The 16694-nt window shown below is 40.4% G+C and overlaps 1 long non-coding RNA gene across 1 annotated transcript; it reads right to left on the reverse strand.

Annotated features, from left to right (window-relative positions):
* Nucleotides 1–7376: 7376 nt before the first annotated feature.
* LOC112811339 (uncharacterized) lies at nucleotides 7377–9808 on the reverse strand. Its single transcript, XR_012377338.1, has 3 exons — nucleotides 9724–9808; nucleotides 8683–8779; nucleotides 7377–7649 (listed from the first exon to the last, which is right to left on the reverse strand). It is a non-coding gene; the product is annotated as an uncharacterized lncRNA (long non-coding RNA).
* Between the last annotated feature and the right edge of the window lie 6886 nt (nucleotides 9809–16694).

The raw sequence follows: 16694 nt of genomic DNA on the forward strand, positions 1-16694 counted from the left end.
GGTGCCCCAGCATTATCATTTCTATGCAAGCCTATGCCCTTTTACACCAATGATTTTGTTTTAATCACCCTGGAGCTCAGTTGTTAGTATAGTGCTTGATATAGTAAATATTTATCTTATTTTTTAAAAGATTTTATTTATTTGAGAGGAGAGAGAGCATGTGAGCAGGAGCGGGGGGGGAGGGGCAGGGGGAGAGGGAGAAGCAGATTCCCCGCTGAACAAGGAGCCCCATGCAGGGCTCCATCCCAGGACCCCAGGATCATGACCTGAGCTGAAGGCAAATGCTTAACCAACTGAGCCACCCAGGTGCCCCACAGCTTCTTGAACGTATGCAATTCAGTTATAATATCTCTTTTAATGTCCTTGTCTAATTTTACCATCTTTTTCATATCTTGGTCAGTTTTGATTGATTTTTCTCCTCATGGTGGGTTAGATTTTCCTGCTTCTTTGCAGGCCTGGGAATTGTTTGGATGTCAGACATTGTTAATTTTAACTTTTGAGCGCTAGATATTTTTGGATCCCTGTAAATATATTGGTTTTTATTCTGGGACAGGGTTAAATTACAGGTAAACAGTTTGATATTTTAGGTTCTTGATTTTAATCTTCATAAGGCTGGACCAGAGTAGTGTTCAGGGTTAATTGTACTCCACTAATGAGGAAAAATCTTTCTGAGTACTCTATCTGATGTCCCATGAATTATGAAGTCTTCAAGTCTGGCTATTAGGAACATATAGTGTTCCTAAACATGTGTGAACTTAAATTGTTCCCTTTAATCTTTTGGGGGTGGTTCTTTTCTTGGTGTAGGGTAGTTTTCTCACAGGCATTTAATGATCAGCCCTCAGGTAATTACTCAGACGAGACTGGGTACGCTCAGGGTTGTATAGCCCTAGACTACTCAGTTATTCAAAGAGGACACTGAGCAGATCATCGAAATTCTTTCTCTGTGAGCTCTTCTCTTTTTGATACTCTGCCCTGCAAACTCTAGCAACCTGGGCCTCCCTAGTTCCTAATTTCTTATCTTGATCTATGGAATACCACTGGGCTACCCCTGGATTCCCACTCCTTGTGCTGTGGCCTGAAAACTTTCTCCAGGAAGTAGCCTGGGGCAATCATAAGAATAACCTCACTTGTTCCCAGTCTCTCAGGGATCACAGATCTCGTTGCCCAATGTCCACTCTTGAGAAGAGTTGGTTTGTAGATTTTACCCAGTTTTATAGTTGCTTCAGATTGGAAGGTAATTCCAGTCTCTGTTCCTCTGTCCTAGTCAGGAGTAGAAATACTGGTATGTCTTGAATAAATGTTTAACGTGGCCATTATGACTCTGGAGATCCTCATCCCTCAACCCAGTTCTACCCTTGACTAAAGAATTTCATTCTTTTCATTCACGTCACTTCTTTAGAGGCAAAGACTTGCATTTCTCAAGGAGTGTAGCAGGGGCAGGATGACACAACAATTTAAAACATGAACAAAAATTTTGCATCATATTGTAAAAGAAAATTTGCATCAGATACTTGTTAAAAAAACAGCAAGGAAGACTTAAGATTATTGCAATAGGGATCAAGACTATTGCCTAGAGCGGAGAGATTGAACTCAATTCCAAATACAAGGACAGCTGGGAACTTACGGCCAATGGGAAGAGGGAGAGAGAGGATGGAAAATTAGGAAGAATAGTTTGATTAAGTATCAAGGTGGGGAAACAGCAACTTGATTAGATATCAAGCTTAATTGGATATTAAGGTTGGGGGGGATTTCTTGATCACTTGGCTAACCAGAATTCCTTGTTAAAACAGCTTTGCAGACCAAGACCAGGACCAAGGGCAAGACCTAATAGAAAGAGGGCTCAGAGGAGTCCGACTAAAGTTTTGGTCTAGCGGGGCATCCTTGTCAGAATGTACCAGTGATTTTTGAAGCATGGCACACAGACTTCTTGCTTTAGAATTTCCTGTCTCTTTTGCTAACAATGCAGACATAGGCACCTCTTCCCCAGATTCCATGAATCAAACATACTTCCAACTGGGCCCCCAAATATGCATTATTATCATGCTCCCCTGAAAAATTCTAAAGCACAATAAGAGACTGAAGAACCACTAGTAATGGAGTAGAAATAAAATTACGTTGATACAAACATGCCTAGAAAAAGACTGTAAAGAAATACATAAAAATGTCAGGAGATCCTAGCAATGTGTATATAACATGACCTAAATTGTCTTTTTTTTTTTAAGATTTTATTTATTTGACAGAGAGAGACACAGCGAGAGAGGGAACACAAGCAGGGGGAATGGGAGAGGGAGAAGCAGACTTCCCTCTGAGCAGGGAGCCCGATTTGGGGCTCGATCCCGGGACCCTGAGATCATGACCCAAGCTGAAGGCAGACATTTAACAACTGAGCCACCCAGGCGCCCCAAAATTTTCTTATTCTATATTAGGCTCTATTTTTAAAAATCGTTCAACATTTCTCACATGGGGATACATCATAAAATAGATGTGTAGATTTTATGTGATGGTTTTATTTTTATCTCAAAAAAGTATTTGAGTCAATGGTGTATGTTACAGATCTTGTAATCTACTAATCAAGAAAGTAAGGTGTGTAAATATGTATGGGAACAGAAAATATATTTGAAAAAAGTAATGGCAGAAATGTTTCTAAGTTCAAGGAAAATGAAAAACTCAAAGATCCAAGAAGCCCTCTGAAACTACGTAGGAAAACACAAATAAAAATAAGACCACACCAAAGCATATAATGACAAAATACCTGAAAACTAGTAATAAAGAGAAAATCTTAAAAGAAGCTGGAGAAATACGTCATAATATGTAAAGGAAAACAAAGATAAAAATCACCATGTGTGGATTACTTATCAGAAACACTGCCAGTGGGACACCTGGGTGGCTCAGTCCATTAAGCGTCTGCCTTTGGCTCAGGTCACAATCCCAGGGTCCTGGGATCAAGTCCCACACTGGGCTCCTTACTTGGCAGGGAGCCTGCTTCTCCCTCTGCCTGCCGCTCTCCCTGCTTGTGCTCTCTCTCTGTCTCTCTCTCTGACAAATAAATAAAATCTTAAAAAAAAAAAAGTACAATAGAAAGCCAGAGTACAATGGAAAGATATTTGAAGTGCTAAAAACACAAACTGTCAAACTAGAATTAGATATTCTGTGTAAATATCCTTCAAAGTAATGACCAAACACTTCAGTATTCAACAAAGCTTTAAAACAGTTTGTTGCCTGTAGACCAGCAATATAATATTTTTTAAAATGTACTTAAGACTGAAGGAAAATAATGCCAGAACCTTGAATATGTGCAAAGGACTAAAGAGCACTAAATATATATGTAAATATATTTTTTTCTATTTTCAATATTTTCATTTTATTTTTCTTAAGATTTTATTTATTTATTTGTCAGAATGAGAGAGAGAAAGCACAAGCAGGGGGAGCGGCAGAGGGAGAGGGAGAAGCAGGCTCCCCGTTGAGCAAGGAGCCCGATGTGGGACTCGATCCCAGGACCCTGGGATTATGACTTGAGCTGAAGGCAGACGTTTAACTGACTGTGCCACCCAGGTGTCCCTCTTGTTTTCAGTATTTTTAAAGATTATTTTAAAAACTAAAATAATATAAATACAGTGTAGAATTGATATATATTCCAGTAAAATATATGACAGAAATAATGCAATAAAGGAGAAGAAAACAGAATATGATTATTATAAGATTCTTTTTTTATTTAAAGATTTTATTTATTTATTTGACAGAGAGAGACACAGCGAGAGAGGGAACACAAGCAGGGGGAGTGGGAGAGGGAGAAGCAGGCTTCCCGCCGAGCAGAGGGCCTGATGCAGGGCTTGATCCCAGGACCCCGGGACCATGACCTGAGCCGAAGACAGACGCTGAATGACTGAGCCACCCAGGCGCCCCTATTATAAGATTCTTAACATTTATAAATGAAGTGCTAAATTATTATTTGTAAGTAGATAGTAATGTGTTAGAAATACAGTATGTAAACACCAGAGAAACTGGTAAAAATAAAACTGTAGTAACAAGCCAAAAGAGGAGATAACATACTAAAAATGTTTAATTCAAGTGAAGGCAGGAAAAGAGGAAAAATGTGAAAAAGAGACACAATCAAATAGAAAAAAAGAGCAAAATGGTAAAATCGAACCAAATTCTGTTGAAAATTACATTAAACATAAAGCATCATGGACATTCCAATTAAAAGACTAGATTGTCTGACCAGATAAAAAGCAAGACCCAAATATATGCTCTCTATAAGAAATGGACTTTAAATATAAAGACACATATAGGCTAAACTCAAAGGATAGAAAAGTATATTCCAAGGAAAACACTAATCATAAAAAAGGCAGCGTGTTTATACTCATATTAAACAAAGTATACTTCAGAACAAGAAATATTACTACAGAAAAACAAGGACATTTTTATGACAGAAGAATTAATTTATCAAAAGTTCATAGATATCCTAGATATGTTGCACTCAATAAATTGCTTCAAATGCTTAAAGCAAATCCTGACAACACTGAAAAGAAAAATAGACAATTCTGCAATTATGGTTGTAGATTTCAATGCTCCTCTCTCAATAATTGTTAGAGCAAGTAGATAAAAAAAAAAAAAGGTAAGGATATAAATACCTGAACATTAGCACGCAAAAATTTGCACACAAATGTTTATAGTAGTTTATAATTGCCAAAAGATGAAAGCAACCAAGATGTCCTTCAATAAGTGAATGAATAAACAAAATGTGGTTCATCCATAAATGGAATATTATTCAGCAATAAAAATACATGAGCTATCAAGCCACAAAAAGTCATGGAAGATAGTTTAATGCATATTGTTAAAGTGATAGAAACCAATTTGGAAAGGGTCCACAGTATATGATTCCAACTGTATGACATTCTGGAAAAGGCAAAACTATGGAGACAGTAAAGACATCAGTGGTTGCCAGGGATTCAGGGGAAAGAGCAAAGTTGAAAAGGTGGAGCACAGGGGATTTTTAGGACAGTGAAACTACTCTGTATCCGTAATGGTGGATACATGCCATTATACATTTGTTAAAACTCCTATAATGTACAATACAAAGAGTGAACCCTAATATAAACTATGGATTTTAGTTAATAATAATGTATTAGTATTGGTTCATCAATTGTAACAAACGTACCATGCTAATGCAAGATGTTAATAATAGGGGAATCTTGGGGGTGGGTAGGGTATATATGGGTACTCTCTGTACTTTCAATTTACTGTTTCTGTAAATCTAAAACTGCTCTAAATAAAAATCTATCAATTAAAAAAAAAAACCTGAACAACATTATCAACTTGACCTAATTGAAATTTGTAGAAGTATTCAGCCAACAACAGCAGAAAACATATTACTTACAGTTGGAATATGGAACATTAAATAACATTCAAACATATTTTTTAAATAAACAAGTTTCAAAAAATATAAGAGGATTAAAATCTTAGTGTGCGGTCACCGTTGGCAACGGAATTAATTTAACAATAAATAACAGAAAAATATCAGAAAATTGTCTTATATTTGAAATTTAAACAACATGACTATAAATAATCCATGGATCAATGAAGACCTCACAAAAAGAATTATAAAATATTTTGAGCAGAGTAATAAACTGAAAACATAGTATACAAAAATATGTGGGGTCTAGATGCGTACACACGAGGACCAAGTAGGGTTTATTCCTGAGATGCAAGGCTGATTCAACACTCAAAAATCAACCAATGTAATCCACAAAGTAAAAATATATTATTATTTCAATTGACACAGAAAAGCATTTGACAAAATTCAAACCATTTCATGATAAAAATTCTCAGTTAGGAATAGAGAAAACTTCCTCCCCTTTATCCAGAATACTGACAAATTGCATACAGATGAGACTGCACTTAGTGGTAAAAGACCTAATGTTGTCTTCCTAAAATAGGCAGCAAGACAAGAGTGTTTGCTTTCTTCACTCTTATTCAACCTAGCGCTGGAAGTTCTAGCCATTGCAGGAAGGCAAGAAAATGAAACGAAAGGCATGCAAATTGGTAAAGAAGAAATGGAAGAAGAAAGCAAGCTGTCCCGGGGCGCCTGGGTGGCTCAGTTGGTTGGGTGTCTGGTTTTGACTCAGGTCAATATCTCGGGGTTGTGGAATGGTGAGCCCCATGTCGGGCTCCATGCTGGGCATGGAGCCTGCTTAAGATTTTATCTCTCCCCTGACCTCTGTCCCTCCTTCCCCCCCTCTCTACTTCTCTGAAAAATATATATATCATATATATTTACATATAAAAGAAAGAAAACTGTCCCTATTTGCAGGTGACATGATTGCTTATGGAGGAAACCTGAAAGAACTTACATTTTGTTATCTTTTGTTGTTGTTATCCATTTATCATTTTATTTTTATTTTTTTATTGACTTATAATGTATTATTTGTTTCAGGGGTACAGGTCTGTAACTCATCAGTCTTACACAACACACAGTGCTCACCACAACACATACCCTCCCCAATGTCCATCACCCAGCCACCTCATCCCTCCCACCCCCCACCACTCCAGCAACCCTCAGTTTGTTTCCTGAGATTAAGAGTCTCTTACAGTTTGTCTCCCTCTCTGGTTTTATCTTGTTTCATTTCTCCCTCCCTTCCCCTATGATCCTTTGCCTTGCTTCTTAAATTCCGCATATCAGTGAGATCATATGATAATTGTCTTTCTCTGATTGACTTATTTCGCTTAGCAGTGTGCCCTCTAGTTCCATCCACGTCGTTGCAATAACTCCCACAAGAATTTGCAAAGGAATGTGTTCCAAAGAACATCTTAAAAAATAAAATAAAACAAATAAAATATAAAACATTATTTGCTGATGTGTAAAGGATTCCTCTGCTCTATACAAATGTCATGAGGTTACTTATGAAATGCTAAGAGGCTTGATTGTGTTGAGTGTGCACCAGGCTACAGCCCCAAAGGAGTTCATGTTAAGCTAAGGGAAAGTTGGGGTAGCCAGGAGAAATTATCCCATGTCTCCAAGTCATATGGCTAGGACTACAGAAGACTGTCACATTCTCTGTCCACCAGAGAATATCCTAGAGGTTGGGAGTGTATTTCTGGAGGTCATATGGTCTTGGTATGAGTCCCGTCCTTGCCACTTAAAATTAGCTGGTGCTGTGGACAAACCCCCCAGCCTCCATTTCCTCTTGGGTAAAGCAGGCATAAAAATGGTACCTACCTCATAGGCTTGTGGTGAGGATTAGATGATGCAAGAAGAGCACTTACCACATTCCCCGTCATACAGTAAAGAGTATTTACGGAAAAAGTTACTTACAACACATATACAAACTGAGAAACTTTTAGGTAGATAATGACAAAAATACGCAGAGGCAGACACATACACTTGCTGTTTCTTTATGTTCTCTGCTGTTACGTCAAATGGTGAGGAGATCCATGGTTTTGTGAACAAAAGCCAAAGCCAGCTGTTCGGTACCAAAAGGTGATGTTAGTGAACTACATGACCGTCTCCCCTTTCAGCGTGTTCTTTGTTCTTTTCTTCTGAGGGCTGCAGATGACAATTGAGTTTGAGAGTCTTTCATCTTAAAGAGGCTGCATCTCCTGGAGTTAAGTTGCCCAAAATTGTTTCCAAACGTGGAAGGCCATGCGTGACACTAAGGTGATGAGGAGCAGAAGAGAAAAAATTAGCTGCAATATCAAACAGTGATAGGGAATCATATCTGACCAACCACCCACTGTGATGGATGGGTATTTCACTCAAAGAGGATGCTCTCTTCACTTTGCCAACATCAGGGAGTTCATCATTTTGTGTTGGAAGAGGAGCCTTTCCACAGCCACGAGCCCTTCAAGGTTGTTGTCCCCTCTTCACTCAGTCTGAATTCACAGTGATGGGTGATTTGGGCCAGAGGTTTAAAGGGAGTCTGACCAGAGGAGTTCAATGTCTGTTGGCCTGGCAACGGGGCAGCTTCATTATTACCTGCCAATGGTGTTCACCCTGAAACCTCCCTTATTACCCTAGCATACAGACCTGCTCCTCAGCCTCTGGGCTTTCAGTTCAGCCTCGGGTGGAGGAGCTACTGTTAATTTTCCTAGAACTTCGATCACTGGCAGATGAATTTAGTGTTCCTCATTTTGTACTGAAGAGTGAGTTGTGATTCTTTTCTGCCAGCACATCAGGAGGGAAGAGAAGCGCTGTAGCTTTCATCAAAAGTGTCCAACCACTGCTTTACCACATGTGGTTATCTCCTTCTGGGCTTTACCACAAATCCTTACTCTTGCTTTGGGCGGATTATGCTGAACATAGGTTCCTCTTGCCTCAGGGCCCTTGAGGAGAGACTTCATCCAAGGGTCCTCTTTCCAATCCGCTTCCCCGACTGTTCACAGGGAGCAAGGGTAATTTCTCAGAAGCCCTTTGCCCAGCCCTCGATAAAGAAAACTCCCCTCACTTTGCCAGGAGGATTTAATTCTTTTAGGATCTCAAAGCCCTTAAATTAATTCTTTTAGAAAAACAATCTGCCCCACGAACCACCTTACTCTATGGCTAACTCTTTCCATATCTAAAACTGCTGGACTGAACAGAACCTGTGATTTCCAGTTCTTGCCCAGAAACAGCCTTCTCCCACAGGTGGATTCTGCCACCTCCCTGCTCTTCTGGATTGATCCACCGAGCGCAGAAAAAATGCTCACCAGGAAACATCTAGTGCCTCCCTACGGTCCAGTGGGGACGGTGCAGTCACTTCCTGACTTGGGGCTTTGGCCTCTTTTCCTTCCAGCCTCAGTGGGCCTGGGAAGACAGAAGCTGAGTGGTACATTGGAAAGGAAAAAGGAAAGGGGACTCATAATTTCTGAGGGTGGATCTGCTGAGAGTCAGGAATCTGGCAGAGCTTTACCCTCCTGACAGTGGAGGAGGCTGGAGACTCTGACCTACAGGTGTGAATATATTTAAGGGGCAGCATGATCTGGAATATGTGGAGAAGAGAAGAAAAATACATGTATGTTTCTATTTTAGCTGTGAGTCAGTGTCATTTCTATGTGGTGGAATGAGTGCCCTGATGGGTTGGGGGAAGGGAATAAGACAATTACATTTTCATTCAATTGAGTTCTGTACCCCACACATGGAATTTAGGGTAAGGGACTGAACTCACGACCCACCCCATCCCTGTGTTTTCTTAGTCCCTTATCTCACCCTCTTGTTTTACATAAGAGTGTTTCTTTTGAGCTCCTGATGGGCAAGATCAAAGCCTAATACTGTGTCTGCTAGACAGCATACTGGACAAAGAGAGACAGGAGATCTCCGTAGGTCCCAATGCCAGACACAAAATAATAACTCTGTGATGTTCATGTCTCATGGATCAGTCACCTCACCCTGTTAGCCTGCCTTGGAAATAGATACTTTTGTCATGTGTGCGCTTCATTGCTATGTGGTAGAGTGATGGCACTGCAAAAGGAAACAGATGGAGACTGAGAGCTTGGTGAATAAACCAACATCTAGAGCATGGGATCCAGTACTCGTGTTTCCTGATTTGCCGTTCTGGTGGTCAGGCACCTCCCATCTCTCTGTGCCCCTCTCAGGGCACCCCACATTCCTGACTTCTGTTTACATCCCTCTATTATCACAAAGAATGGGGGCAAAGGGTAGGAAAGGGAGCAAAGAGAAAGCCCTGGAAAACCTACAATTTTCTACTCTCCTCCCCTGGAGGAATTGGGAAAAAGGAAGAAAATCATCACCTGGTTTTCTCTTGTTCCATGTGCTGTCATGTTCCCTTACTTCTTGCAAATAACTTCAGAGGAGCCCTTGTCCACTGAACCCTTGAAAGATGAAGAATTGCATAGGATCAAAAGCTATTTCTGTGTATTTTGGACAGGACCCTGCAGTACCAGCCAGATCTTCTTGGGTCCTGGTGGCAGACTGCACTTCATTACTCTGGGATGACGTTGCATTAGTGACCTCACTCTATGCGGCCTTACCTGTCAAAAGGATCAGACTTTTCTTCCAGCCAGCTAGGTTGGGGCCACAGAATAAAGCCATTCCCATCCAGAAAAACACTTCGAGTTTATAGAAGGGAACTACTTTTCCATGTAAGTCCAAAGAATTATTCTAAGAGTCATGCTACAGGCTCACTGGAATTCTTCGTTCCATCACCATATTAAGTTCAATTCAGTTAAATAAAAATTCATGATTTCCAGGTCTTAGGTGGGCTCTAGAGATATTTTTGTTACATGATAGGATACCTTCATGGTTAGTACCAGTGGGCTTTGATACCACAAAGTCCTGGCTAGGGTCCTGCCTCTGCTACCCACTAGTCTTGTAACACTTGACAAGTTTCTTAACCTCTCTGTACCTTGAATTTCTGATCCATAAATGATGATAAAAACCTTAAAAGGCTGTTGTGAAGATCAAATATGTCAACGTCATTGAAGTACTTAGCAAGGTATCTGGCACAGAAATGTAGACTACAATGGACCTTCACTCTTTATTTAGCCATCTTGATGTTGAAACTACTTTTGGCTCTGGCTATACCTGGTGGTAGTGTAATCAGTGCCTACATGTTCTACCACTTCAAATGCATTCTTTTTAAAAAGGGAAGCAAAACCTAAGCAATAAAATTTGGGTTGAAAGTGTAGATTTTTAAAATTAAATTTTTATTAATTTATTTACTTTTATTTTTTTAAAGATTTTTTTAATTTATTTGACAGAGAGAGAGAGAGAGAGAGAGTGAGAGCAGAAATACAAGCAAGGGGAGTGGGAGAGGGAGAAGCAGGCTTCCTGCTGAGCAGGCAGCCCAATGCGGGGCTCGATCCCCAGACCCCGGGATCATGACCTCAACCAAAGGCAGACGCTTAACGACTGAGCCACCCAAGTGCCCCGAAAATACAGATTTTGATGAAGTTTATAAGGATGATCCTACTTCAGTTTGTTGAACTGATATACAGATGGAAAAAGACCTGATGAGTCTAAATTTTATAAGCCATTTGCATTTATTTAACAAATATTTATGGGACATCTATTACGTGCCAGGTGCCACAGAAGCCCACAAACCATATCTGCATCTCAGAACATTCTCCTAGACTACAGACCATATATTCAACTACCTGCCAGAAATGTATATCTAGAGCAGTGGTTCTTAAATGGTGGTGACTTTGTTTCCCACATCAGGAGACATGTAGAAATGTTAGGAGACATTTTTTGTAGTCTCTGCAGAGATTCACAATACAACTGGGAGAGCTACTGACATCTTGTGGGTAGAGGCTAAACATTCCACACAATGCATAGAACAATTCTCACAACAAAAAGCTCTCTGACCCACAATGTCAATAGTGCTGAGTTTGAGAAAACCTGTTCTAGAGTAAAGTAAATATTACTACACATCCCATATACATAGATTCAGGGTGGAGCTGAACTTTCCAGTCCAACAACCGTGGATTAGAATAACCATGCTGCCTCTTACCAGGCATGTGACCTTGGAAAATGTATTTAACCTCTATGACCATTAGTAGAGCATGTCCTGGGGGAGGAATGAGCTCTAACAAGGAATACTGATACCTAACTTGCAGAAGAGTTGTAAGTAGTTAGAGAAACAGTATGCAAAGTTCCTAATATGATGTCTGACCAGTAATAGGCCCTTGAAGTGTTAGTTTTCTTTCCAGCCCACTTCCTAGCTTCTGCTTCTGAGATGACTTTAACCCAAACTACATTGTCCTAAACAGTTAGGACACATAAATGTGTCCTAAATGGCTTCTGAAAACGTGATGACAGGAAGGAAAATAAACTCACAGGGACCCACAATGTGTGTAAGAGTCAATGCCACTTCTGCGTTGTAGAGTTGTTTTATGGAGGTGGGATGGGGAAAAACTTGTTTTCTCATTTTCTTTTTTTTTAAAGATTTTATTTATTTATTTGAGAGAGAGAGAGAGAGTGAGGGAGAGAGAGAGCACAGGCAGGGGGAGGGACAGAGGGAGAGGGAGAAGCAGACTAGCTGCCCAGCGGGGAGCCCTACAAGGTGCTCCATCCCGGGACCCTGGGATCATGGCCTGAGCCAAAGGCAGACATTTAACTGACTGAGCCACCCAGGTGCCCCAAGTTTTCTCATTATCATTAAATCAATGTACATTTACTAACCTCTTTTGGCCTCCTAGAGAGTTAACATCAGGAGTGCACACTAATTGGGTATCTGGGTTCATCTTGTCACTCAGTAAAGACAAATTCCCAGAGAAGCACAAAGCATGATGATGGGTCTTCTGGAGAACACAATGGAGCAAAAAGAAGGAACTGTTGGTCCCTGACTGTTTTCTGCATCATGTTGGGTAAGATGTGTACCTTCTCCTGGGTACTGACTCAGTTTTAGAGCATGAGATTTGAATTGGTCTTCCAGAAGGTCAAATTTGGGTATAAGCCATTTAACTTCCCTCTTCCCAAGCTTTCCTATTATCATATAAATTCTCATAGTCTAGCGTTACTGGAAAATTAGGTGAATTAAGCTGTGTTGTAAACTGTGACATCTCTAAGTTAGAGGGAAAAAAAGTCTTGGCAGTGGTTCTTTTAAAAAATTCTTTATTTAGGGGCGCCTGGGTGGCTCAGTCGATAAGCGTCTGCCTTCGGCTCAGGTCATGCTCCCAGAGTCGTAGGATCGAGCCCCGCATCAGGCTCCCTGCTCGGCGGGAAGCCTGCTTCTCCCTCTCCCACTCCTCCTGCTTATGTTCCCTCTCTCGCTGTATCTCTCTGTGAAATAAATAAATAAAATCTTTAAAAAAATTCTTTATTTAAATTCAATTTAGTTAACATATACTGTATTATTAGATTCAGGGGTAGAATTTAGTTATTCATCAGCTGCATATAACACCCAGTGCTCATTACATCAAGTGCTTTCCTTAATGCCCATCACACAATTATCCCTTTCCCCCACCCACCTCCAGCAACCTCAGTTTGCTTCCTAGAGTTTAGTGTCTCTTATGGTTTGCCTCCCTATTTTCATCTTATTTTATTTTTCCTTCCCTTACTCTATGTTCATCTGTTTTGTTTCTTAAATTCCACATATAAAGAAGATGTGGTGTATATATATGTATACATATATATATATATATATATATACATATATATACAATTGAATATCACTCAGGCATCAAAATGAATGAAATCTTGCCATTTGCAATGACATGGATGGAACTAGAGGGTATCGTGCTAAGCGAAATAAATCAGTCAGAGAAAGACAAATACCCCTCAGTGGTTCTGCTTGGAAGGGAATATTCAATTTCCTCTTACATTTCAATGGCCACATCCAGTCACATGGCCAAGCTTGATGTCAATGGAGTGGGACCAGTGGGCCTGGGAGGGACTTTGGGGACCAGCCAATCCATGTGACCCCATAGCCAGACTTCTTAGCCCAAGGGGCAGAATTTAATCACCATCACCTTACTCAACAAGAGGGGGTTGTTGAGTACATACTAATGAGGGCACAATATTGGGGAAGTATAAATCTATTGTCTTCTAAATGGGAAGGTGCTGGTTATATTGTGGGGAGGGCAAGAGATAGACCCTCAACCATTCCTGTCATTTATCTGGAAAGGTGACTTAGACTCTATGAGCCTGAACCTGGTTATCTGTGATGTGGAAGCCATGATATTTTTCTCACAACACTGTCCTGGGGGGCAAATGAGAAAACATGTGAAATACCTATGGGCTGTATTAGGGCTTCAACACGTATTAGTCCTGGCCTACCTGCGTCCTCCCTCCTAGAGAGGAGATGACATTGACCTAATCAAAGAGCATTATTAGCATAGAGAACACCTGGAAAGGTAGTAGCAAGAACTGAAATATACCCCTATATAACATACTTGTTTTGGTGCTAGTTCTGAATTACAGAATGAGTTACCTGTGGAAGTTGGGGAAAGAGAAAAAAAGTCACTACACCATTTCCTGTTAAAGCATATGCTTTCCTGTCCCTCTAGTTTATCATCTAGTTTGACACTGGAGGAATAGTTTCCCATTGATTCTCAGGCAGAAGAGACAGTACAGAGCAAAATAACATGGATGCTGGATGGAAGACTGGAGTCAAGACAACAGACACATCACTGACTACAGAACCTTGGATAAGTCACTCCCCCTATGCTGACCTCAGCCCTACTACAATGATGCTCTTAATTCTATAACAGTGGCCTGAGATTTGGGTCAGAAAACTCACTTTAAATGTGGGCATCAGTAGCTGAAGGTTGAAAGATTTTTTGTGTTGTTTTGTTTTTGTTTTGTTCTGAAACTACATGTGGTAGGCAAAATTCTAAGACAATCTCCAGTGATCTTCATCCTTAGGTAATCCTCTCCCCTTTGAGTGTAGGTGGAATCAGTGAATATGAGGAGATATCACTTCTGTGATTATGTTATGTTATATGATAAAATGGAGAGTATCTAGGTGGGCCTGACTTAATCAAACAAACCATTTAGAAGCAGGAAATTTTCTTTGGCTGTTTACAGGAGGGGAAGTAAGAGATTCACAGCACAAGAAAAATTCACTTCGCTATTGCTGGTTCAAAGATGGAGGGGTCCATGTGGCAAGAAATTAGAATAGCCCCTAGGATCTGAGAGCACCCCTAGCTGACAGCCATCAAGGAAATTGGGACTGTAGTCCAACACTCATGAGGAACAAGAACGATCTTGGAAGTGGATTTCCCCCAGAATCTCCAAAGACCTCAATCCAACCTACGTAGACACCTTGATTCCAGCCTTTTGAAGCCTTAGGAGAGAACATAATCATGCTATACTAGGTTTCTGACCTACAGACTTGTGAGCTAATAAATGGGTATAGCTTTCAGCCATTAAGTTTGGATGTAGATGATAACTACAGAAAATACATTACCATAATAACAGTTTTTATACTGCATGGTGTGATTGAATATATTCACATTGGTATCTGAATGCACATTCTGCATTTCTAAATGGATCATGGGTTACTTGATAATTAGAAATAAAGCCGGGTGCCTGGGTGGCTCACATGGTTAAGCGTCTGCCTTCGGCTCAGGTCATGATCCCAGAGTCCTCGGGTCGAGTCCCGCGTCGGGCTCCCTGCTCTGCGGGGAGCCTGCTTCACCCTCTCCCTCTGCCTCTGCCTCTCTCTCTCTCTCTCTCTGACTCTCATGAATAAATAAATAAAACATTAAAAAAAAGAAATAAAGCCTGTTAGAGCTTTATTCATGCCAAATATATTTCAGACTTTTAAAAAGGTATAGTAAGTACTACAAGAGACAAATATGTATGCAACCAAAGTTATGAAGTAAAAACATTACAGAAAGTAGATGCCCCTGTGTAACTCTCTGAATGCCTCATCCCTAGAGAGACCCAATATCCAGGGATGTGAATACATCCCTAAACAAAACATGTAACTGCTTTATATATTTTTAGTTCTAATTATATAAGTAATATATGTACGTATTGCTTTATTGAAATTTTTCTCTCTGAAAATAGTGTTGCTAAGATTTCTCTAATCACATGACCTTGGGACTGTTTTGCTATTTTTAAGCATGCGACCATGAACAAACTTGCAGATGTGCCCGGGACTCTGCAGTTCAGACTTAAGAGTGCAGCAACTGACAAGACCTCACGTCCTTTTCTCATAGATGTTGCCAAATATCTCTGTAAAGAGATTGTACAACTGTGTTCTCCCCCAGCAGTGTATGGATTTCTCACGGCTCCACAGTTTCAGTGTAAACAGGGTGCAGCATAAATACAAAGTCAATGAAAAAAAAATACAAAGTTAATGACCAGGTTTTCTTTTGAAATTCAAGAATTATTTCAATATGTATTTGGAAGCATAAAGTAAGCATAAAACTGAGCATTTAGAAACGGACACGTGAAACGTACCATTTATAGGGAAACAGAGAAAAAATCTAACAAGGTATCAGATTAGCAAATATTAAAAATTCCATGAAACCCATTGTTTGCACAGATTTGCACTGGTGCTCTCATCTTGTAGTGGGTTGGAATACACATTAGCGAAGAGATCTCAAAGTTCAACTAGATAGTAAATATTAAAAATTGTGAAATGTTTATGCTCTTTGACAAAGCAGTCTCACGTACGGAATTTATCCTCCTGATGCAGTTGGGGAGGCCCCTACATCATTACTCATCTGTCCACACTGCTCAGGACCGAGTTGATCATTGCCCTAGCTGGTTCTGTACCATCCGTTCCTTAATTCAAACAGGACAATTTGTCTCATAGCTGGATATCAGCCTTGGTGGATCACCCATGGAGTCATTTTAAGCATTGATATGGAACAGCACTCAGGTTCCGCCTGGAAGGACCTATTGATCTCTGATCTCACCCTTGTCTAAGTAAAATCTTCTTTCCACTCATTCTTGGGTCCTCAGAGACCCTCGTCTCCCTACCAGGCACAAGGAGCCCAATCCTTTCCACAAACTTAAGTTTTCACAAAGCATGGAAGAAACACAGGCTTCAGATACCTTCTACTTCCCACTCTGGCACAAATCTTCCCTGAGGTAAGGGAAAGAGGCACCAAGGCTGGCTCTCTACGGCAGGGAGGGTGAAAAAAAAAAAAAAAGCAGAACAGAGATTACTCACCTCAGCAGTATGTGTCCTGATATCTTTCTAAAGCTCTGCAACCAGCAACTAAAGGTGCCCAGGATGCCACTTTCCATCCCTGGCTCTGGCAGTGGGTATGGGGAGCAACCTCTTTGCTGTCTGTGTCTGTGT

The sequence above is a fragment of the Callorhinus ursinus genome, unplaced genomic scaffold (assembly GCF_003265705.2).
Source record: "Callorhinus ursinus isolate GAN/ISIS: 27379988/994484 unplaced genomic scaffold, GSC_fseal_2.0 scaffold154, whole genome shotgun sequence".
Classification (NCBI taxonomy): Eukaryota; Metazoa; Chordata; class Mammalia; order Carnivora; family Otariidae; genus Callorhinus; species Callorhinus ursinus.